Source organism: Dermacentor silvarum, chromosome 2 (assembly GCF_013339745.2).
Source record: "Dermacentor silvarum isolate Dsil-2018 chromosome 2, BIME_Dsil_1.4, whole genome shotgun sequence".
NCBI lineage: Eukaryota > Metazoa > Arthropoda > Arachnida > Ixodida > Ixodidae > Dermacentor > Dermacentor silvarum.
This window is the reverse complement of record NC_051155.1, coordinates 120,977,436-121,001,086: the sequence shown is the minus strand read 5'-3', so window position 1 is coordinate 121,001,086 and position 23,651 is coordinate 120,977,436. Positions and strand designations below refer to the sequence as shown.

The 23,651-nt window shown below is 48.4% G+C and overlaps 1 protein-coding gene and 1 non-coding gene across 8 annotated transcripts in view; both read left to right on the top strand.

Annotated features, from left to right (window-relative positions):
- Positions 1-23,651, top strand: part of LOC119441717 (peripheral plasma membrane protein CASK) — a 790,490-nt gene that overhangs the window by 539,788 nt on the left and 227,051 nt on the right. The window lies entirely within an intron of this gene.
- On the top strand, positions 10,321-10,481 carry LOC119443268 (U1 spliceosomal RNA). The gene has a single exon (XR_005190225.1). It is a non-coding gene; the product is annotated as a U1 spliceosomal RNA (small nuclear RNA).

Genomic DNA, 23,651 nt, shown 5'->3' with positions numbered 1-23,651 from the left:
ATAACTCCACCGTGCACAGAAACGACGCCGCTGAGAAGTTATCCCTAACACGACAGAAAACTGATCTTCTCTGGTGAAGCTGTGTCTTGTACTACACTGCAGTGGTCATTTTTTTTTCTTTTCGCTCCTTCCACATACCAAGCTATAGCCGCCCTAAACTTAGCTTTCTAACTTCTCCCTTTTCGTTCTTTCGTCCAGTCGTTCTCCTCTCTGTTACCCCTCGCTTTTCTTTCTTTCTTTCTTTTTGCTCGGGGCAGCGATCCGGGGTAAAGAAGAGGAAATCCGTGTCGCGTGCATAAAACACGCCTCGGCTATTTGTCGACCGCTGTCCCGCAGTCTGTCCCGCCTACACACGCCATCGCCCATTCTGAGTGCGGCCGGAGGGCCCGCACACAGGGCCGTACCACTGTGGACTAGTGCGTTCGCTGCAGTGTTTGCACAATGCAAATTGCCCCGCCACGGATGTGCGGATAAGTGCGGCCGATTTTTCTTTTTTCTTTTTTGCCACACTGTAGCTTGTCTCTATACGTGCTCGAGAGCTTAGCCTGGACTCGTGACAGTGAGTGTTGTTTCGTTTTCAGCGCCGCAGCTCTCCGGGCACACAGTGGACATACCGAGAATTCTTTATATGTCCGCAGGCACCGTCCGCGATCGTATACCGCCAACCTGGGCTCCGGAAGTATAGTTTCGTATTCGCCCTGTCATCCTTGCCCACGTCGATTCGATTCGCGTGGACGCACTCAAAACGACGCGCTGACATCTTACCACCCCCGTCGTGTAGCAACAGACATACCTTCAGTCTGGAACGTTTACGTATGCGGTCCGAGAGGTTTGTGTGCCTACCGATCCGTGCGTACAGAAATTTACGACCCTCGATGAAGGCCTGTATCCCGTGTAAGTGGTTGTGGGCGTCTCGATGCGACCAGGCTCGCCGCGCCCTGCTGTGAAGTTTTCTACGTGAAACTGACTTCGCTTCCCGTTGGTGGTTTTTAAAGCGAATAGCTTTCTTTGGTTCCCTCGCTCGTTTTCGCGGTTGGTCGTCGGACTTTCAACTCTGTGAGAAAGGGCTGAGCAGCTCAATTCCATAGCCACTGGAACACCGTGGTGGGTGGCCCAGCCCACTCTGTGGAATTGGCCATGCAGATCCCCCCCCCCCCCCCCCGAACAAAATGTATTTTAAAAAATAAGCAGGAAAGGCAATGAATAACTGGAAATTGAGAAATTTCAGGTTAGCTGATACAGGTATGATGTGAATGATAGCTAAGTTTTACAGTAAAGAAAAGAAGAATATTAAAAAAGCAGAAATTTAGCACGCACAGAAAACTGAAGGCAGCATCACAAACGTGTCCGTGGCTAAAACCCAAAGCGATAGCACTAAAAGAAAGGACCACCGGAAGAGTCAAGATTGCGTCAAGCTTTCGAAAAGGTTATTCGAAAAAGGTTTTCCGTTCAATACTAACAAAAGGCGACGTCCTAACGAGAAATGTTCGAGAAATTCACTCTTATTGCAGAAATCACATGAAGGGGATTTTGCCAGATCAGACCTATGAAGGTAAACGTGGGGGGTCTCAGCAACGTATAGATGGTAAGTGCCGGACGAAGAGCTCAATATCTTTTTTTCCTCCGCGCTGGAGGCATTGAGCTCGATTAGAAGAACGCGTGAGGCGTGAAATTCGAGTAGGTTCTCGAGGGGTGTGACTACAAAGTTGGGAAAAGCGGTGTAACTGAAGGGGTGGCGGTACTCTTCGATATAGAGAGGCTTAAAGTTGACCGTACATCCAGCTACTCTATATGCTTGTCATTGATGGATCGCCTAATACATTTAGGGTATAATTGTATGTATTGTCTAGAGAAATGAAGGAAAATGTGTACAATAATTCAAGATAACTTGAATCATTGCTTTAAAGCTTCACTGAGGACCTTCTATGATCACACCGACTTTCTTCAAGTTTATACGCTCTCTGGAAGGAAAGCATCATAGGGGATAGCTATCACGCAGGGACAAGAACGGGTATCTCAGCGACATCAAATGTCTTTGTTTCACCAACAGAAGGTGCGGCATTACCCACTTTTTAATTCTGTATGACAATGTTTCGTTTGTAAGGACTGCTGTTCTATCGGCTGCGGCACTGAAAAGCTGAGCGGTTGATGAGTATCTGCAGCTTCACGCTATTATGCGGCCGCACGAAAGGTGTTATGAAAGATAGAATATTTAATTGGGGAACTGTAGAAGAGTGGGGAAACAATGGCGACTCTTTCATTTTATGTTTCTACGCTTATACCTTACTGCCAGTATGCGGCAGTCCCTGTACGCTTGAACCCTTAGCAGTACATTTCGTCTGTTTAATGAAGTTCTGATTGACTGGGCTGGAGTACTCGTCAGAAGGAGACAGACGCCCCTCAGCCAATCAGCACTTCAGCAGCCGACGAAATGATGGGTCCACTGGGTGGACGCTCACAGTACCAGGAAACTTGTTCATCTTGTAACCCGAATCATCGGTCTATCGTGACCGTACTTAACTGTCCGCATCATATCGTCTTTGGTAAAGAACATGATTACATCATTTCGCCGATAGTGGACACTAACGACAGAGTGTTTTTGTTTCTTCTAGCGTTTTATCGTATGTCTTGCAGGACTTTGTTATTGTATCGTGTCCGTTCTTTCGCTGACCATTATGGATAATTTTATCGAACGCTGAATAATCCACTATGTGGGCGAAACAAACGGAACGAGCAGAGGTCCCGATTTCACCGTACAGAGCAGACGCACACGCGCGTCCAGACGCATTCATGCGCGAGGAACAAAAGGATTACACATCGAGCGCCGTGCATATGTCTCATTCGAACCGCAGAAAAGCACAGCCGCTACTCTGCATCCACTGTCCGATCCTAAATGGCAATCTTCATCTCAGAAACTTTCGCCGGTCTGATCCGAGATGCGACTTTCACTCGACTCCTAATGGGCTTCGTCTTTTTCGCACAGCGTTATCAAAAAGCTTCCCCCGCAACGTACGTTGAGGATTTATTTAAAAGCGTGGTCCCTACACGCGGATTTAAGCGGCCCCCGCAGCTAGCCTGGCCCACCCTAATGGACTCGTCCACAATGAAAGCCGATGGGTATATTGCTTGCATTTTTCACCGAGTAGAACGGAACTTTAAAGAGAGAGAGAGAGAGAGAAAGGAAACAGGAAAACGAGCACAATACTTTGGTTGTGCTAGTTTTCCTGTTTCCTTTAGTTATTTTTTTTTTCAGTTCGTTTTTACCGACGCTACGAGGCTCTCGCTCCGCTGTTCTTTTTCTTCTTTTTCCTCGTCAGCCTATTCCTAGATATGGCATCTTCTTAGAAGCCCGATTGGTCTGGTTGGAGGAAGGCACATTAATATACTTTCGGCGCGCGCCATCTACAACTTCCGGCGCCAATTGTCCACTGGAGTACTGTTCTATATACGACTGTTGAGTGCCTTTCTTGGAAACGAAGAGTTGGTCAACGTCGGGGGACACACCCTTGCTCAAACATTCGGCAGAACCCATCTCGCAATGACTGTCGAAGGTAATGTGTTTAGCATTGAATCAATATAGCGATGCAACAACAAGGCACGTACTGCAGCAGGATTCCTCTTTCGCGCTTCTCTAGGAACATTCGGCGCTATCTAGCGCCGCCGCAGCGAAGCCTGCGCGCGGCCTGCACGATGCATGGCGCGCCGATGTGTGCGAACGCCGAGAAACGCGTACGTCATATGGCAACCGGGGTCGCTATCGCGCATATTTGTGCAGGTGACTAGCGGACCACTACATATAATCGGGGCCGCATAGGACATGGTGTAGGCACACAGACAGCATTGTGCGTCCGTGTCGTGTGTGCAATTGGCTTCTCAGCGAAAAAGTGCGCAGCAAGCGTGAAGCATTGTTTGCATGAAACACACTGTCGCTGAAAGCTTTCGGCGAGAGTACATTTCATAACTGAACAATTTTCTGTGTTGATCTGGTAGAGCTTACAAGGCACACAACCGTGGTGGGCCGAACGGCCGCCATATATTATTAATGTAAGTCTGGGGTATTACGTGCCAGAACCACGATCTTATTGGGAGGCACACCGTAGTGCGGGACCACCGATTAATTTTGGCCACTTGGGGTTCTTTAACGTGCCCCCAATGCACGGGACACGGGTGTTCTTGCATTTAGCCCCCATGGAAATGCGACCGCCGCGGCCTGGATTTGATACCGCGATCTCGTACTCAGCTGTGCAACACCGTATAACCGCTAAGCCACCACGGCGATTCCATATACGTATAATGTCACTTTTTAAAGCCTCTTAGCACGCTTGCTCCCGTGAGAACTCAATGCACAAGATACTTCATGAGAGTGGCTTGTTGGGCTAGTTGGTACATGGTTATACTTGGAATGCCAGCAAACTTGGAAGTAGAAAAAATCGAGAAGAAGACATAGACAAAGTGACAGGAAGGTGGTTGGACTAACAACTGAACTTCATACATGAAAACGACGTCCCCCAAGTCCGCACTGAACATGCGCAAGGCACAATATAACATAAATACGGTCATCATCTTATCTATACACGTCTACACTGACCAAGAAATAAAAACTCTTTCTTGGTAAGGAACACAGATGGCGCGCTTACACACTTCTCGGGCCCTAGTTTATAGATTTGATAGGCTTCAATCAGCTCTCTTTCCTGCTGAGTCTTAGCCTTCCCCAAGATTGATACTTCACTGAAGATGGGATTACAACCGCACTCCTTACAATGTAGTGGAAGATTACCTCCTGTGCCTGTAGGTATCAGATTCGCATGCTCACGCATCCGATCATTCACACAGCGACCGGTTTGTCCTATGTAATATCTACCACATTTCAAGGGAATACTGTACACTACACATGTGTCGCACGTGCGGTGCTTCGCGACATGCTTGGTACTGCACGTACTCTTTCGCGCACTGTGCTGCGAGACCTTCATGCACAGTTTTGAAAGCTTACAAGGCGCGGAGCAAACCAATCTGACGTCGTTCCTTGCCGCAACCTTTTTCAATCTGTGTGATACTGTGTGATACACAAGATACTGCACGCTGAACGCAGGAGCATTTCCTTAGTGTTTCTTTTTACTGCGTCACGGTGGTACGCAAGCGAACCGGTATATTGTAGGGCACTGCTTTATGACTTCGTCTGCTGGTGCAAGCTTGCGGGCCAGCTGTAGCCGTAAGCTTCTTTTGCACCACTTCACAGGCATACCTCGCTGTTTCCTGTTTTTACTACTCTATAAGGTTACATTCCGTATGCACTAGCTACACCACAGAAAGCTTTGCAATATCCTTACGCAAATACAAACTTCACCGGCTTTTAAACACCGTTTGCGTTACCGCACCTCAAGAAGAATGTTTGTCTCTTCGTAAAGAAGGAGAAGAGAGGTTTATTAATATAGGGTCGGGCTACCAGGAACCAGAGAAAGGGCATACATATAGTCGAAGAATGAGAGAGATGAAAAAGTAGGAAATGGAGGCACGTAGTGCGGTCCAACAAGTTCTGGGGCGCGCTGTGCAATCACTCTTTATCAGAAGGAAGTTTCGTTGCTTGTTTTCCAGTATTCTACTTCAACAAACACGAGAGAATAGTAATCTGGCACCTTGTTCGAAGGGGATAGCATGAAAATCTCACACATAATGAAAGAAAGACACGGTGCTTTTTCCCGCAACTCTGTGTCGTCTTTTTTTTTTTTTTGTACTTGTGTAAGTCTTCGCGCTAGCCTTCAACAATATAACGTACGTGATTCTGAGTCCGCTCTATAGCCGCGTTTATCTAGATGCAATGGGTGCTCGCAGAAACCTTGCCTAACAGCGAGTCGACAATCGTCCTACTATTTACCGTATAACCTGTGCGTTTACATCGGTCCAAGCAGCCTGATAATGACACACCGAAGCCGCGCACACACAGCAAGCTGCGAAAGTTTCATCTTTTACGAAATTTCGAACGGGCAATTTCACTATACTTTCAACAACATAAATTATTTCACCCTGTGCCTTTCAATTGCATTACCTAACTTGCTTCTCTGCAAGGACTTTCGGAAGTCCTTTATCTCTTAGAATTCCGTTCGTCAATACTGCGATGTAAAGTTGTACAAGAAAAAGAAAAGCTACCGGTCGGCACCTTCAAAGACCTGCATCTTCCATTTCAAGTTAACGGCAGCTTATAACACCTCGCTAACAACTGCAAATGAGACCCCGCAAACAACCTGTAAACTGCAGTTTACTACAAATCTCTTCCATCGTTAAAAAATCTGGCGTTTCGTGTAGAGGTGAGGCGCTTTGGGCAGGATTACAATAAGTGAGGGGAGGTAAGAGAGAGAGACCGCCATTGTACAAACACGACAGTGATTGGTGGCAAAAATATATATATATATATATATTGAGAAATGGGCTTTGCCGGCACCGCTCGCGGCATCCGACCCCCGTATTCGAAGCCACGTCACAAACTCGCGCGCCCTTCATCGCAGTGGGGAACTTGAAACAGCGCTTCCCGGCCTCTACGGGTTCGGGTTGCGTACGCCAAAAAAAAAATTGAAAAAAAGAAATACCGAATAGGAAGTGTGAACGCAGGGAAGGGAGATGGGGTTGGGAACAGTGCAACAGTATAAGCGATGGAAGATGAGCGCACGATGCCGGAAGTTTGAACACTGTGCATCCAGGGAAAGGCTGGGCAGCGTATACACGCTTGCTCGCTGTTTATAATATGCAGTGAGTGTCACATCCGCCATCCGGAGGTCACGAACGGCAACATTTTCGTCCGCTGCGACCCGCCGGGCCTTCGCTATCGGCTCGCGGAACCGGCGGTGTGGTCGGGCCGACGGTCATTTGTCAGCGGCTGCTTTGGGACACGTTCTCTCTCTCTCTCTCTTTCACCCTTTCTTTCTTGACGTCGCGATGCCGGTGCCGCTTTTGACCGCGCGCAGAGTCACACGGTTGCGGGTGTTGCCGCGCCGAGGTTGTCGTTTCATTCGAAGCTATACTGTTTCCGGCACCGTTATCGGGTCGTGTTTCATTGGATGTTTCATTGTTACCTTACCGTGATTTTCTACCTTCGCTTGTTTTCCTTTTTTTTTTCTTTTTTCGTTGTTGGAGTGCCTGTGTGGACGGTTTTACGGCAAGCGCTTTGTCGGGCGTTCACGCAAAGTGGACGACTGAATTGTCGCAAACGAATTCATTCCTAATCATTCGGGCTTTCGTTAATGTATTATGTATTTATTTATGCTCATCTAGAATTGCCTGCATTGCTGCGATCCTCATAGGCTATCAATATACCTTAAGGCTATTTCACAAGGCGCGCTTTTCAGTCAGCGATACAGTGATTTTCGTCGCTCTGTGACCTCCGTGACTGGGTTCCGCCATGTTAATCACGCCTTCGCGGAGTCGTGGCGATCGGCGCGATTCCGGGCGGGCCAACAGCAAACGCCGTCGAAATAGGGGTTTTTCTGCGTACGTCTATTTCACGACCTCTTGTGCGGCGGTTCTGCAGTCGCGGACTAAGCGACTGTAAAGGTACAACGCTATTAAACATCACGAAGCATTCTACTTATTCTATTTTTAAATACTAGATAACAAAATCAAACATATAAATAGTTTCCGTGTTGTCTTTTGCAACAATGCAGGCGCGGGTACGTTCAGAGCAGGCGAAAACCTTGGGCGTCGCTCCGGTGGAAATCGCGCCGTCATTGCCGTATGTAAAAGCTCGCAGCGAAAATCGCTCAGCGACGTGCGCGGCAGCAACGATATTTTTCGCCCCAGTCACTGCATGTCATAGAGTTAATATAACCAACTCTAGAGGAAAAGCTCCCCATAGCGCACATGTATTGAAATCGGAAACCGCAAGGGCGCCGCCATGTTGCTACTCTATGCAGGCGCGCAGGCGCAGACGACGAGATGCGATTCGGGCGAGGTGCGCAATCAACGCGATCCTGAGCCTCAATCAGTATGGTAGCGCCATCTAAGTAAGGCGCCTGCAAACTCAGCCTGTTAGGGACCGTAAATTTCCCATTAAAATTTTCTAAAAAATTATGAAAAAATATGCGGAATGAACTTCAAACGTTGTCTGTACCTACGTGCTACCTGTAAGTGCTTGCCTTTGCATAATATTTTGAATATTTTTAGTGCTACAACAATGAGTCGTAGCAACATGGCGGCGCTTATGCGGTTCCCACTTTTTTTCCCCCAGCTTTTCCTCTAGAGTCAGTGCTAACTAACTCTATGCTGCATGTGAAGCAGCCTTTACAAATCTATTATCTGCCACCACAACATCATGAAGATTTTAAAAGTGTACCAAGGTTTATATAAAGTCACTCAATTAATTTCAGTCATGCAGAGTACCTACTAGATGTATCGCCACTTCACTTTCTTGTCGTTTTGTTTGTATTTTTTTTTTCAAAGGTGGCACCGTCATTCGCGACACAAAACACGAAGTACGCAGTGCTCCTGTATCACAATAGCCGCGTTTACATGAATGTGACAAAGGCGTATCGTGTTAACTTTCAAGCGTATCGCATCTCATCTAAACGAGGTAACTCGCGAGGAAGGCTTATCGCATCAAATGCGCCAAACAGGGGTAGCTTGAGATGGGAAATGCGCATTTCAGCTGCCTATGTAAACAAAAGTGTATCGTATAAGCAATCATGGGAACGCATTCGGTGCGGGATGACAACGGGCCAACCAACCGGCGGCGGCCGCTGCCGCTTTGTGGGACATCAAAACAAGAATGGCGGCTTACGGAGCAGGCCAGACGCGATTTCCTTTCCCTCGTGAGTATATTACGTGAGTGCGAACATTGTCTTCTATGTCAATGATAAATGAGATTAACATCGGTGAATTACTTGATTCGCGGCGTTAACGCAGTCAAGTCCACTTGGAGACAGAAGCCGAGACGGCCGCCCTCGGCTACCACTGGACACGGCAACACGCAGGAAATTTTAATATCTTAATATATTGATACATTACGGTTGATTTCCGAAAAAAAAAGTCGCGTAAGTATGTCCACTCGGATAAATGAAGGAGAATTTGACGGAATGTATCCAACACCCTGCAGGTACTTTCGGTGCATTTCGGAAGGCGACATAACAAGCACGCTTATCGGCAGTGAGAGATATCTTTCACATATGACACTAGATGTCATTAGCTGGCTGGACAGAAAATGAGCACTCGTGTAAACGGTGGCATTTGGGTATGTGCGATACGGTAAATTAATACGATGCGCTTCTATCGTATTCACGTAAACTGCGGCTAATAGTTTTTCCTACCGCAAGTGCGTCATGCCTGACTAGTCAATAACGACCACCTTCTGATTTCATTTCCTTTTTATGACATGATTCAAGTTATCCTGTTTCAGTTTATTGGTACTTTGTTATCTGTGACCAGAAACTAACAAAAAATTGGAGGACGCTTAAGCTTCTCCTCTAGGAGTAGAACGCGATAGCGTTATCGGGACCCGTTCGCATCGCATCGTTCGCATACGGCAAGTAGGCTTCATTCACTGCAACACTGAACATGGGAAAGCCAGCTTACAAAGACCAAGCTTACACCGATCCCTTTAAAGTCGGCTTCACTTTTAAACTGAAATGCATTGCTGGAAAGACGTTTTTTCAGGGGCAAAAGTGGTCTTAAATAAAATGTGAAGGTCCTAGCACCTTTTTTATTAGTTTATTAATTGTTTGCTGTTGCCCCGACGCGCGCAAGTCTGGTAGAAATGAGTTTTCTCGTAGCGGAATTAGGTTTTCTCGTACATTCAAATTACAATGCGGCACCGATTCGTAAACAATCCGACGGCGAATCCGACGCCGAATGGTAAAGTCGTACTTTACCATTTTTCAGACGGATTTCACTGTGAGAAATTAAATTTTTGTTCACCAAAACCTTGCACCACGTGGAGGTCCTGCGCGGTCGATGTCGTTAGATGATTTTCTCCGCCACCCGCGATCACACGCTGGTTGCCGACGCCAGATTTTCTGCGGCACTGGGCCTTAAACGCTATCACGTTAAAATTTCTCGGCTGTTCTTATCGGCGAGTGAAGCGCGTGACAGAACAGAACAAGTGCGTTGCACTTGCGACAAAATAGAAAGCAAATGGGTGTTGCACTCGCGGGCGAGATGTTTCTTTTTTTCAATTAACAGATGCGCTCAGTCTAAGACGCAAATTCGAAGAGCATTGTTACCATGGTGCTGCCGCATTCAACGTAACGCGCAATGTCCGCCGGAGCAAGCAGTTGGGGAATCTCAGACAACGTTCCTGGTCGGCCGAGGTGTGGGGCAAATTCCGTAGCAAAGCTAAGCATACTTACTTGACCTTGGACGGCGGCGATCACGCAGGTCGCGTTCCCGGGCTGAAGCCTTCCATTGGACTGCAGGTGGCTGACGCTCGCCATCGCCCCTAATTGGTCCAGGTGGAGCATGTAATTTTTGGTAGTGGGGTACGGCGTGCGCACTAACCCCTTCATCAATCAAATCAAAAGACAGACCGCGAGTAGATTTTCATGTTAAACGATTTTGTTTTGTCGGGGGAGTTATTAGAATGCGTTCGACTTCAAGGTGCAATTTTTATGCGATTCAAAGGCCTCAAGTGATGTTTGTGCCCAAATTTGCACAGAGACTGTCCAAAACATTAAGGCGGTCTTCTGCTCATGTTCATTTATCGCATTTGTGCGAGGCACCTTTCAATGTTCATTTCACTGAAAATATTACAGCGGAGCTGTTAGAACCTCGCTATAATGATGATTCCATCGTCCGCAGCTTCACCGAGCTGGGGGAGAGAGAGAGAGAAGAGCAGAGTATAAAAAGAGCATCGCGCAGCATAGCGGATCTGAGGTGGACAGGAGGTGTGAGACAGGTGGTAGCGGGACGCGTAGAGCTGCTCCCGATGCCGACCGCGTTTTTCCGCGTTCGCGCCGAACGCGCCCGGTGTCCGTGAATGCAGCCGATGGCTCTGGCGGCGGCTCGGCAGGTTTCGACCAGAGAACTGGACATTCGTCGGTTCCGAAAGACTGAAGAGAGAGCTAGGGAAGCTGAAACCAAGCGTCACAGAAGAGAACATGCCGAGTTCAGATTGAGGGAAGCCGAGAGCTTGTGTAGGCGAAGAACTGAAGATCCGGAGGCTCGTGAACGGGGCCGGTTGAATTCATCGCAATACTGCGCAGAACATCGCGAAGAAATCCTGAGCGCCAGGAAACAGAGGAGACTGGAAAATCCTGGGTTGCGGGTGCGCAGGAGCTCTCGCAACATGCATGCAACGACTTGGGACTAATGGTGCTAATGGGTGCTCGCTTCGGCGGTCCTCTTTCTCGCAGTGGAAAGACAATTATGCGTGGCTCTGCTATCGCAAACACCACAGACCAGCGGAGATGGGGAAAGCCCAGCAAAAGTTAGACTAAGTGTATGGTTTGCCACTACTTTACTCGGTTTTCCCCAGCTCCGCTGGTCTCTGGTGTTTGCGATAGCAGAGCCACGCACATTTTTTTCGCCAAATCCTTTGATAACGTTCTCTTTATTCTCTCCTTGATTTCTAACTATTTCCTAATTTTCCTTCAGTTAGTCTCATTGCTCACTCGCATACTATTCTAGTTTCCCGGAATTTCCTTTTGATTGGCGTTTCTCTTCTTCAAATAAGAATACTCATAAGCTACCTCCTGCTGCTTGATTCTTGGCGTATTCCCCCTAGTGGGTACACACCAGAAAAGAGCGACATCATCAGCATCATCATCAACTCGCATTGGATGCACGTATCCATCTAGTTCTGTGCAAAGTATAAATCGCGTAACTTAATTACTACTGTGTCTGTAGTGGTCGTTTCAAAGGGAAAATCTATTTGTCTGTACATCATCTCCATAGAATGCACATATCGTGCTCAGACAGGACGGGACAAATGTGTGCCATGGCTCCTCTTACCAGCTGAGCTGTAAAATATTGCTAGAACATAGTCCAGGCAAGCGTAAGAGGAACAGGAGTCAGACAGGACGGACACAATGTGTGCCATGGCTCCTCTTACCAGCTGAGCTGTAAAATATTGCTAGAACATAGTCCAGGCAAGCGTAAGAGGAACAGGAGGATGAACGCTATATATATATATATCTGCGGGCCTCTCAACGTCATCAATATATTGCCCGTAAACAACACTGTTTGGCAGTAAAACTTTAACACACAGGTCCATCAGTGCCACCGTTAAGTGATAACAGCTACCACTGTATAAATTTCAGACGGCCGCTCATAAGTGCCACCCAACCAAAGCAGGGATTGCTTCCCGGACGACAACTGCACACCCCCAGAGCGTTCGCGGTCACTATAGCATCAGTATAGGTTGCTCCCTCGGGCATGCTCTCTTCTGCGCTGCCAATGCCACGTCTGCTGCCGGAGATAGCGCCGACGCGCCACGTTCTACGGTTTCGGGGTTGGGTGCAGTCTCTACAGCTGACCGCTTTAAAATGACGAGGACGATGCTAATAAGACAGCTAGACAAATAGGCTGCAGGTCTATTGTGGCGTAGTCGTCGAGATATTCACTTGGCGTGGCTCACGAAGTACAGCTGCCGTTGTAAGTGGTTCTGGAGCTGTCTGAGTGTTCGGTTTTGTTGCCTTCCTCAAAGGTTTCGCATGTGAGACTGGTTGATCTACGTAAACCGTGATGCTCATGTTTAAAGCGAAGCTTTCTCTGTGGATTCGGACAGGTTTGCACGCTGTGGTCGATGATTAGGCTGTGGAAGGGGTGAGTATGGGGAAAGCGGTGCATGCGGGGAAGAGGGAGCGGAGAGGAAGGTACGTGCCGCAATCAGCCGCCGCCGGCACGATCGGCGGCAGGAAAGGATTGCGCGTCCGGCATTGCGTATTGCGCAATATATACTCGCCGTCGTGCGCGCACTCCAGCATATGGTCGACAAAAACGAGACAGTAGCTTTGTTCACATGAACACGATAAACTCGCGTCGAGTCGGCTTGTGGGGCCGAAAAACCGGTCGTCTGGTTCGTGTGAACGCTATAGCGGATCGGGCAGAGCGGCCGTTTACAGCGTCGAGCTGAGTTCAGCCAACCCGGAGGTGGGTTAACTCGGACGAAGCCTCTTGTCTATATGCACTGTAAACGCGATCGGGTCCGGCGCAGGGTCAGCTCGACTTTTGGCTCGACCCGCGCTCCCGTCGAATTCATGTCATCGAAACTATATATAGATAGCTCCCAAAGGCTTTCCGAATTCAGACAACGGATTGGCCTGTCGACCTGTGAAGAGTCTCTCAATGCACGAAGCTGCTGTAGCCAAAAGAGGAGAAGCGAAAGCTTCGCCTAGTTGGCAATCATCTTCGACTGTTTCTGCGCATTTTATTATTTTTTCTCTCTCTCTTCTATCCCCTATTATGGCGAGTCTTGACCCGCGCGGTGGCCCAGTGGCTGTGACGTTGCGCTGCTGACCTCGAAGTCGCGTGTTCGATCCCTTGCGCGGCGGACGCCTTTCGAAGAGGGCGAAATGCAAGAACGCGCCCGTCTACTTTAGGTTCACGTTAAAGAACCCTAGGTGGTCGAAATTAATCCGGAGTCCCCCACTATGGCGTACCTCATAATCAGATCGTGGTTCTAGTCCCGAAAAGCTCCGCGAGTTAATTTAACTTAAAGGATGAGTCTTCATCGAGTTTTACCACGCCTTACTTGCTCGAGTGAACAAACGAGATAAAAGTTTCTACGGTCCACCCCGGACGTCGACGATGTACGGCCTCTCTGACCGGCTGCGCGCCCAGTCTCTATACCCTGTAGCGTATACTCCCAGAGCATCCATCTCGGCGCGCACGCCAGCTCGCTGGCGCCGTCGTATGACCCCCGTCGCCAGGCCCGGCCTTAATTAGGCTCGACTCACGAGTACGGCTTCGCCTAAAGCTACGCTCGCTATGCGTGTCTCGTCGGTATACGACCTCGTTAACACGTGTTGACGGCATATAGTGCGCTTGCCAAAGCGGGCGTTAACGCGTGTACCGGCGCCTGCAGTTTGCGCAGAGTGCTACACGGCCGGGCGCACTACATGAGCGTGTAATTTTTCTCTTCTTTTCTTTTCCTTCTCTGAAGCGACTTTCTTGTGTTGCTACTTTTCAACTACTTGGAACAACGGACAGAGTTAAGTCTGCAACCTATATGAATGATTGCTACAGCACAGAGTTTTGCGGCGTGCAATCCATTCAAGAACTCGACTTTCACGGGTTGCGACAGCGCCGCTTGCCTGCGATTAAGTGTGACGCAATTCGTTGGTCGCTGAACAGTTTACCTTTCAGCGTGCCATGTCAAATCACTTCAGGCTCGGACGACCATCTTTATACTACGTATGAATCAGCGGCATCGTATAATTGTCTCGTAAAGTAAGATATCCTGAGATGTACGCGTTGTTTTCTCGTGCACTCCTTATGGGTCAAGCGATCGCCGCGTCGCATACGCTCCGCGTGGCAGCCTCTTCCAGCTCAACCATTAGAATTGAGTTTCCTAGGCTGACTCCAGCCCTAATTTATAAATTATTATATTGTTACGTAGGAAGATATTGACATTACATCCTCGCATTAATAACTGTGGTCTTCTGACACCTGACGAATCCGAGGGAGAAAACTAAAATTATTTCGCGCTGTTGTACCCGTTATTCAGGAGGAACAAATCCCAACGTCCGGCAAATATACTTCCTTTCGAATCTGACTGGCTTTCATCCCCGATTGGTCTGCACAAGCAGACAGTGTTTGTAGAATACCAATCCACATTAGAGATAAATAATGGAGTCTATCTGACCATTCAAAGCTGCATATTTAATGTTTTTTTGTTGTCGGTTATTATTCTTGATTAGAATATGTTGCTGGACGAGATGGTTCAAGTCTAGGCCAATATGTACCCCGTAGACCATTCTTGATCTACTCGCAAAGTTCTCTCCAGTTCGCTTCAAAGCAACATTTTAGTCACTCGCGAGCGAGATGATTCGTGATCCAGCCCTGTTCATGTGTTCTTGCTTCACTGTGACGCTGTTAACAATTTATATTCTCCTGTCCCCTTCCTCACACCTGCCCAGGCTTATTTTGGTATGAGTCTTCCTTTCTCTCATTTCTTTCTTTCTTTCTTTCTTTCTTTCTTTCTTTCTTTCTTTCTTTCTTTCTTTCTTTCTTTCTTTCTTTCTTTCTTTCTTTCTTTCTTTCTTTCTTTCTTTCTTCCTTTCTTTCTGCTGAATTTGTCTTACGAAACCAGATAGAAAAGTTCTGGGACTTTTCTCAAAAAGAGCGAAGGAGTTCGACGACAAGGAAGACGCAATCTCGAACTTGCTCAAATATAGCAGTGCTGTGTGCCGATAAATGAATGGCCACCCAACAAAACGGGGTCATCCCACTGCTGACGCTCTTGACAAAAGACTACCAAGCCGCGAGGAACAATAACACCCGCATGTGCCATCTATCATCATTGTGTGTGCGCGCGCGCATCTCTCGACACCGAGCAGCCGATACAGACTCGCGTCGGCTTCCGCGCGCTTATACAACGGTGTCCGTATTACCCGCTCTCGCTTCTCCATTTGCGGGGCAACGGAGGCACGCCCGAATTCGAAACGCGAATTAATTATCTTTCGCCGCTGCTCGTCGACGTTAATTTTGTGACAGTTCCGCCACGCGCGCTCCCTTCTGGGGAAAAAAATCAATAACAAATGCGCCGAAATTAACGGCACCGAAAAAGTAGATCGGAACAAGACCATTAGGCCGAAGCTTTCCTGTTGCGAATGACACGCGTTTTTTTTTTCTGCTTTTATTTCGTTCCCTAACACGCGCTCATCGTCTTTTTGTTGAGGCCGAGCTCAGGGCCGGGGGACGCCTGTGCCCATTTGGATAGCCGGTGGGTAGCCGGCGGGTATCCTGACTCCCAGCTATAAACCTCAAGGTAGTGTTTCATTGCGTAGAGGTACGTTGTTTGGTGACTAATTTTAACGATATATCAGGTTATGAAAAGAAACAGGGCAGAACTCAAAAGAGTCAGCGTGCTTTTTTTTTTTTCGCACATAGAAAAAGTTGCCTTTCAGCTCCCGGTCATAGCAAAATAATTAAAGGGGATGGGACCCGGTCATCAGCTGATTATTTATAGCATCATTGGCATGTTGAGAGCTCACCACCTGGTCAAAACAAAAATGTGATCGGAAAGGAAAAAAATAGAAAGGAAGGCGGGAAAATGAAAACAAAGTGTCGAACACGCACTTTTGTTGCTACCCTGGCGAATGTTCGGGACTGTCGTGTGATCCCTTTTCGAGTGCAGACCTTTGGAGTTGGAGAAGGTATATATATATATATATATATATATATATATATATATATATATATATATATATATATAGACAGAGAGAGAGAGAGAGACCGGCTAATGTATCCCAACTACAGCGCGCTCTATTTATAGTGTACTTTCTGTACGCCAAATGCAGGCTTTGTTACGTAAACCTCGGTGTAAACGCGTGTAAGGTGACTTCCGTAATGAGCGAGACGTGTTCCGCTGAGATTATCTCGTTTGCGTTTCATTCCGCCTTCCCGGTTTGTGTTCGGCGTGGCTTGTGCAGGTCACATAAACGCATATCCCCTCCTTCTCTGTTCTTCGTCATCACTCATCCCTATTTTTGCTCTTCCTTTCTGGTGCAAACTAGTAGGCGATAATGTGTACCTGCTCGGGTCGACTTGTCTGTCTTACGGCAAATAAAATTTCTCTTTCGTGTCTCAAGAAAGCATTAACGAAACTACAACGCGAGATGGATGAGAGGCCTTGCTCTCCAGCTCGCAGGAGGCGGCCCAGAGGACTGCCATTATACCGAAGGGCTCACGCCAGCGGTGCCCTAGAATAGGGGCCCCGACCAGCTTGACGACCGCTCGTCATATTTCGTACAATAAGAGTTTTCTACTACTACTCGTGCACGGCAACTGGCTGGTAGTGTTTTTATGGGTGACTGCTGCCGGGCGGGGTGTTTTCAGCAGACCAGGAGTTTGTCGTCTAGCGCACTTTCCGACCAGCGTTCTTACTAAGCCTTCGGAACATGGACCCGTCCGCGACCCTGCTGACGTCTTGCGAAGAGCCTGTAGCAGGCACGGTATAAATCAAAAGACTTCACCAGTTCAAAGGCATCTACGTACTATTTTTCTGTGCGGAGTGCCAATAATGTCGGCCAGAAAAATTATGAACCTCGATCGGTTGAGTCTTGTCATTCGATCTTAGTTTCTTTCTGCTCGAAAAGAGGAAATTGGCCAGAAAATCTCGGGTATTTTGTCCGCAAATGTCTTGCTTTTTTTTTCCCACATCAAACACCGCGTGATTGCGCACTCCCAACACGTAACGTAGCTTCACGTCGAAGTAACAGCACCATATCGTGTTAATAAAACAAGCAGCGTAGCTTACGAACTACAGTCACAACAGACATCACTAACCCAACGACGAACAACTTCCTTTATCTTGAAAGCTTGCCCTGCAGCATAAAACGTGCGATGCGTGCAAGACATATGTACCAGTAAAATTTGTTGTGTTTGATGAAGTCCCACAGGGATCTATGGTGCGGACCATAGATCCATGACCATGGGCGGCTTAGATGTAGCCCCCTTTTTGACAGGTTCCTGCTCGTCGCGAAACGCCATGATGTGGGCAAATAAAGTATCGCGATAGATTTCTGATGCAGTCTCAAACCCTATTTTCAGAAATATACTCTGTACAGTCGTATTAGGCTGATAAAAAAAAACACTGGCTTGGCGAGAATTCTTTCGGCAGGGGTGCAGTGGGAAAAGCGGCTCTGCGACATGCGTGTTCAGTGAAATTATGAAAACTGAAACGCACGCCACAATGTTCTGGCGATTGGAACATTCATTTGGCGAGCCTTCCTTCCACCTCGGTACACGCCGTTTGCTATGTTAGAGTACCCGGTCCTCTGGATCCTGCCTTCTTTCTGTACGTCCTAGCCGTCGCTTCGTAAAATCGTTCAGTGCATGTCCGCGTGTACTCCGGTAAAGTTCCTTATTTGAAATCGCCGGATACTTTCGCGGCAGAGAGCTAAAAACAGTTTCCTCGCATTTTGTGTGACTTTGCCCAATACGAAAATTGAGTTGACCCGCGTTCAAAACCGTCCTGGCCCACCCCCAAAATTTGGGTGCGCCCCCCCCCCCAAAAAAAAAAGAACATTGACTTTGCCCATTTCGAAAATTCAGTTGACCTACGTTCAAAACGTAGGTCAACTGAACTACGCGTTCCCGCGTTAACATTTGCAAAGCTAGTGACTACAGTACGTGTCAGAGTTACTCGCTGTTCACCATTTATCCACCGTAATCATGATCTTCTTGCCTTTCTTGCTAATACTATAAGTTCGTTCCGCTTTCACAATTGACTGAACTTTGCAGAAGATGGTTGAGTCAGGGCCTAGCTCTCTCCAGAGGCGACACAATGTGAAGTCGAGTGCAGATAGATTGAGGAACTGTTCCAGGCTGTTCGCGTGCGAATAGGTGACGGTGTGTGAATAGGTGAAGTGGTACGAAGAGTAATAGAAAGTGGGCGATAGAGCGATGCAGCTCTAAATGAAGGGTGTTTGGGGGCTAAGCGCGGCGCCTTGCATGTGCTAGTGCAAGTGAACGGAAGATGGTGACGTAGAGTCACAGAAGCAAAAAAAAAAGAAGAAAAGCTTTGAGAAAACGGGAGGAAGGGCGGTTGGCTGAGAAGGTATCGACGCGTCGTCGCATGCATGCCAAGCAGGGCGGCGAAAAAGAATAAAAAAAGTGCGATGAAAGAAAAGAAAGGTTCCGAAGAAAAGTGAGAGGTGAGGAGAGAATGAAAGAGGGGAAGGATCGAGGCCGGAGGTCGAGGACGAGCGATCTGCGTGCAAATGGAACCACTTTGCGAAAGAGGAAAATGAAGACGGACGAGGCATTATCGCGCGCTTGCCACGACGGCGGCTTTGCCGCCGGGCGCGCGTGCTAAGGGGAGGGGTGTACACCGTGGCAGCCGAACAGCCGAGACCTTGTTTCCCATATAGCCGCGCGCTCCCCGGAATCTCGATTCGCTCTTTTCCTATTTAATTTTGTTTTTTTTTAGGATTTCCTTCTTTGTTTATGTTTCTTTCCAGCTTTCCCTGCTAAGCGCCTCTCTCGCCCATCCGACCGCTGACTTCTCAACCTTTTACGTACGTGTAAGCGCGCGCTAGCGAAACCTTATAAGCGTGTAAAAGAAGAGCTCAGCGCTAACACGTCGGCGTAAATGAAGAAATGTTAAGGGAGGTGCTAGAAGATGCTGACTGAGGATAAGCTAAAAGTTAGAGAGAAAAAAAACAAGAAAGAAAGAAAGTGGAGCAATGGGAGTAGCATAATGATCCGGTGATGTGGAAGAGCTCGGAGAAACTTTCCTGCGAGTCCTGCGGGAATTTGCTCGAGCGACCGTCTATGTGCAATCTCCTCGGCGCTAACGACGGGAATGTTTCGCAGTGGGGAGAAGGGCGGCAGAAATGTGATATATTGACTTGTAAAGCCGTTCAGTTCGTGCGCGTGAGAACGCTAGAAAAACAGGGCTCACAGGGGGGTATCCCTCTTGCTTACTTTGTCGTCTTAAGTTCAGTGCTTCATTTCACTTCAGCGTGATGGTGATTACGTTACGGCGCACATTGTCGTTCTTGTCAGTCTGTGCCTTTCATCTCCGCTGTTGTTGTTATTGTTTGTTAGCCATAGGTAAATGGAAACGTGGGCTACGTTAGCTCTGGCCGTCCAAAGAAGCAGTTAAAAAATTGAGGCTAATTTTTTCGTGCACAGCGGGAACCGGCAGGACGGAAGGCCGCGAAAGCGTCCGGCCTTTCATTTTATGCGCGCTTGCCGCCTGTATTTGCACGTCGTGGCTTTGCCGTCAGCTACACCGTCATCAAATCCGCGATCACTGTACAGGTCGCGCCAGCAGATGACATCAGGGATAGAGAATAAGCGCGTTTCCTCCTAACGCTGGTGTGAGAGCAAATGTGTCTATTGTCTACGAGCAGCCAGCGCTGAAACTTCGCGTGCAGCGCCAACAGCAGCGTCGTAACATGCAGTCTATAGCGAGTGGTCGAACCAGTTTTCGAGCGCATGCTGCGATTTTGCGTCATAGACTTCACCGCTCATCTTGAGGTACATGTGCCCAGATTCTGGGCTCACTGGGAACCGGCGGGATAGAACGTATATGAGCGCAAGCGCTTTTCCAACGCGCGTGGGTTTTGAGCGAGGGCTTAGCTGGACGCATATAAAGCTAAAGCGAACGTGGATACAGGCGCGCGTCTGTTATCATCCAAAATGTCATACCATTTTCATGTTCTCCCTATCGGATGACGTCGACATATTTCAGCTGCACACTCAAACTGCCGTAGCGCCTCCTATAGCCAGCGCTGGTTCTCCATAGACGACACTTTTGCGCGCTCGCTCTCCAGAGAAGAGGCTAGCGTTTTCTTCTCGCAGCTTTCCTTCGGAGCGCGCGCCGATGGTCGCGCGCGGCTAGCTCACTTAAACGGCAAAAAGAAGTGAACAGGGGGAGGTGGCAAGAAGGGCATTGGGATTGCGTTGCACGCTGCTGAAGTTAGCATTTCGGTTCCCTTATTTTTGCAAGGGAATGCCGGAAACAACCAACGACGCCCCAAGCGAATAAGTGTTTGCTGACTCCCTTGCACGCCACCTCTGCTCGTTATCATGGTGTGCCCCTTTTGAAGCCTTTGCCTCTTCCGTATCGTTTTTTTTTTTTCTTTCTTGTTTCGCTTCGACGTTCGTGTGCCCACCGATGAAAAGAAACTCGAGGCTTCTGTTTATGGCGGTTTGTGTCGTCTGCTGCAATTTTCTTTCTTTTTTTAATACGTTCCTTCAGAACGCAAGGTTCATCTCTGGATGTCTCTTCTTGTCTAGACCATTCCCATGGAGCTTTCGCGTGGCCTCCTTTCTGCTGCTGCTTCCACCAAGCGCGGAGCCGAGAGAGGGGCAGCATGTTTGCGAAACGCACACATCGTTCGAGCGCGAGCGCTGCCGCGCTATCGAAATCCTATAGCCACGCGCGGCGCGCGCGCATTCGTATATATCTCGCTCTGCGTGTCTTCCTTGCGTTTCGGGCATTCCACTCTCGATGCCTCGACCGTTTCTTTATACGCGATGTCTCCATAGATTTACCCGTGCCATGCGCGGCAGCGTACGCGCAGGCTGCGCCTCTCGTCTGCGCGCACAAAACGCGTGTAGCATGCGCGATGGCGCCGTGCGTTGTTTCTGGCTCCACCGCCATGCACCGGCGGCTATACGATGTATACACACTGTACACGCGACGCGAATACGCAGTGGCGTTCTCGGGCATTGCGTATTCGAGCACGTGTGCCACCGCGCCTGCGATCGTGTGGAGCGTGCATCATTGTTTTTCTCCGTGTTAGTGACCGTATGCACGAAAGACGAGCGAGCGTTGCATGCGGAACAAAACAACCTTTTTTTTATTTACGTATTTATTCGTGCACCAGCAGGAAAAAGAAAACGAAGCATGTAGTAACTGTTAAAGCTGAGTTTGCAATCACGACCGGGAAGGTCTGCAGGCGTGGGTCTTCCTTACTTTTTTTTTTTTTTTTTTTTTGGGGGGGGGGGGGGGGGGGGTTGATTATCATGGAACGGGCATGGATCGAAATGTCAGACTCTGCGCCTGGTGTGCTACCCTGCATTTTTCTTCCTTCCGAGTTGCGGCGTAGCAGTCGAACGCACACTTTGTAAGTAAGAGTCTTGTAGCTTAATGTAGATGTAGCGAAGAGTGCATACGTTCTTTGGAATCACGCATACAAAATACAGTACAGTATACGTTTCAAAACAAGCATCCGAACCACATAATTGAAGATAAGGTGCTCGTGATAGCAATGCGAAGCACGTAGCACTCCCCGCATACGTTTGTTTTCCTGTACATATCACTGTTGCGCAAGCTGCCGCGGCGACGCCAGCTTGCGACGTGTGGTGTGACATCCCTAGCATTTCATATACAAAATAACCAGCCTAGCAACTGATTTCAATGTTGTTGCAGCACCGCTATGGGTGGCGGCGTGCTGTCAAAATTACGATTACTCCCATTTCTACCATTACTCTTAAATAGCACTACTACCATTACTCTGAAGCCATAAAGCATTGCATACCACCCTCAGCAGTTGTAGTGGTGGTTTTCAACACTTCGATGGACCAGGATGGCGAGGTTGTGGTTTTTTTTTTTTTTTTTTGACGTGCAGTGCAATACTAGAACATTGTTAAAGCGTTTGATGGATCACGACTTTATAAGGTCTCTCCACCGGCACTGCTGTGTCAAACCACAAACGCCACTGGCGGGGCAAACTCTAGTTAACCCAACGAAAGCAACATCATTTCGATCACGCCCATGAACTGCGATTTCGCGCGACTAAGGTCTGGCCCGTTATATATGAATCCCGTCTAAAGACAGCCGAACCACAGGCGAACCATTTGGAGAGTCAATCTATGACTTAAACCACTAGTGCTGGCTCGGGATCGGGATCTTTCGCTTTACCACCATTGTTATAATCATCGCAATAGTTGCGTCTCAAAAATGTACCAAGTACAATTATAGACCTTCCGCGATGGTTTTATTGCTTCTTGATACTTCAGGCAGCAAGTGCCCATGGCGTACGGATGATCCTACCGTGGCTTTTGACGTCTTTAGCTTATTACATAAAGCGTGCGCTTATGAGATGCCGAGCTACGAGTGGCGAATCTTACCGGCGGTCCTTCTAGAGGTCCGTCGCGCGGCCCTGAAGCTGACCGATCGCGTCATTGCGCCTTCTTTTCGCCAAGTCGGGCGCGATCGCCGCCAGCATTTCTTCGTTGCCTTCCACCGTGGTAATGGGATCGAAATGTCAGAATGATCAATGCCTGCCCAATTGAGCTACGAAGATAGTCATACGCTGCAGCTGCACGAGACATGGTTGAAGTCCGCCGAAATGGGAAAGTCACTGAGAGTGATCGTGGACGAGGGCACCATGCAAGTAGTGCTGTCGTCAACTGCAAGGCTGCTGCACTGCATGACTACGGACATAGGCGACGCAGCAAACTGAGCCATCTTGAATTCACCTGGCGTTCTGTGCAGGACGCTGCATCCCCGTATAATATGAACTTGTCGTTCACGTAGAGGTGGCATAGATCGGCGACTTTACCTCAAGTTAGCCCTGCAACAGCTATAGCCACCGCATCAAAGGTTTAGCTCCTCGATCTATAATTGTTCGGCTCCTCGTTTGTCTCGCCACATACTTTGGTTCAGTTTCCTTTGTTTCAAAATTGTGTTGTGTTGCTCGAGTGTCCGAAGCATTGCCGCATCCTTGCCCGCAAGAATATCTGCGCGCTGCCGAGCCCTGCATGGACTGAGTCCTCACAGCGCTTTGTGTAATTCGGCAGCGGCATCTCGCGACTCTTGGATCCGCACACTGCCGAACGGCATCTGGTGTCGCCTTTGAGAGACGGGAAAAAAAGAAAGCCTGGTAACAAACCAGCACGCGAGGCTTTGAATAGAGAGCGAGATAGGAAAGGAGGAAGGGGAACACTAAAGAACAAGTGGCAACAGCAGCTGCTGTTCCCGCTATAGGGACAAGCGGGAAAGCTGCGGTGTTTTTCTCTCTGTTGATTCCTGGTGTCTCGCTCTCTTTTGG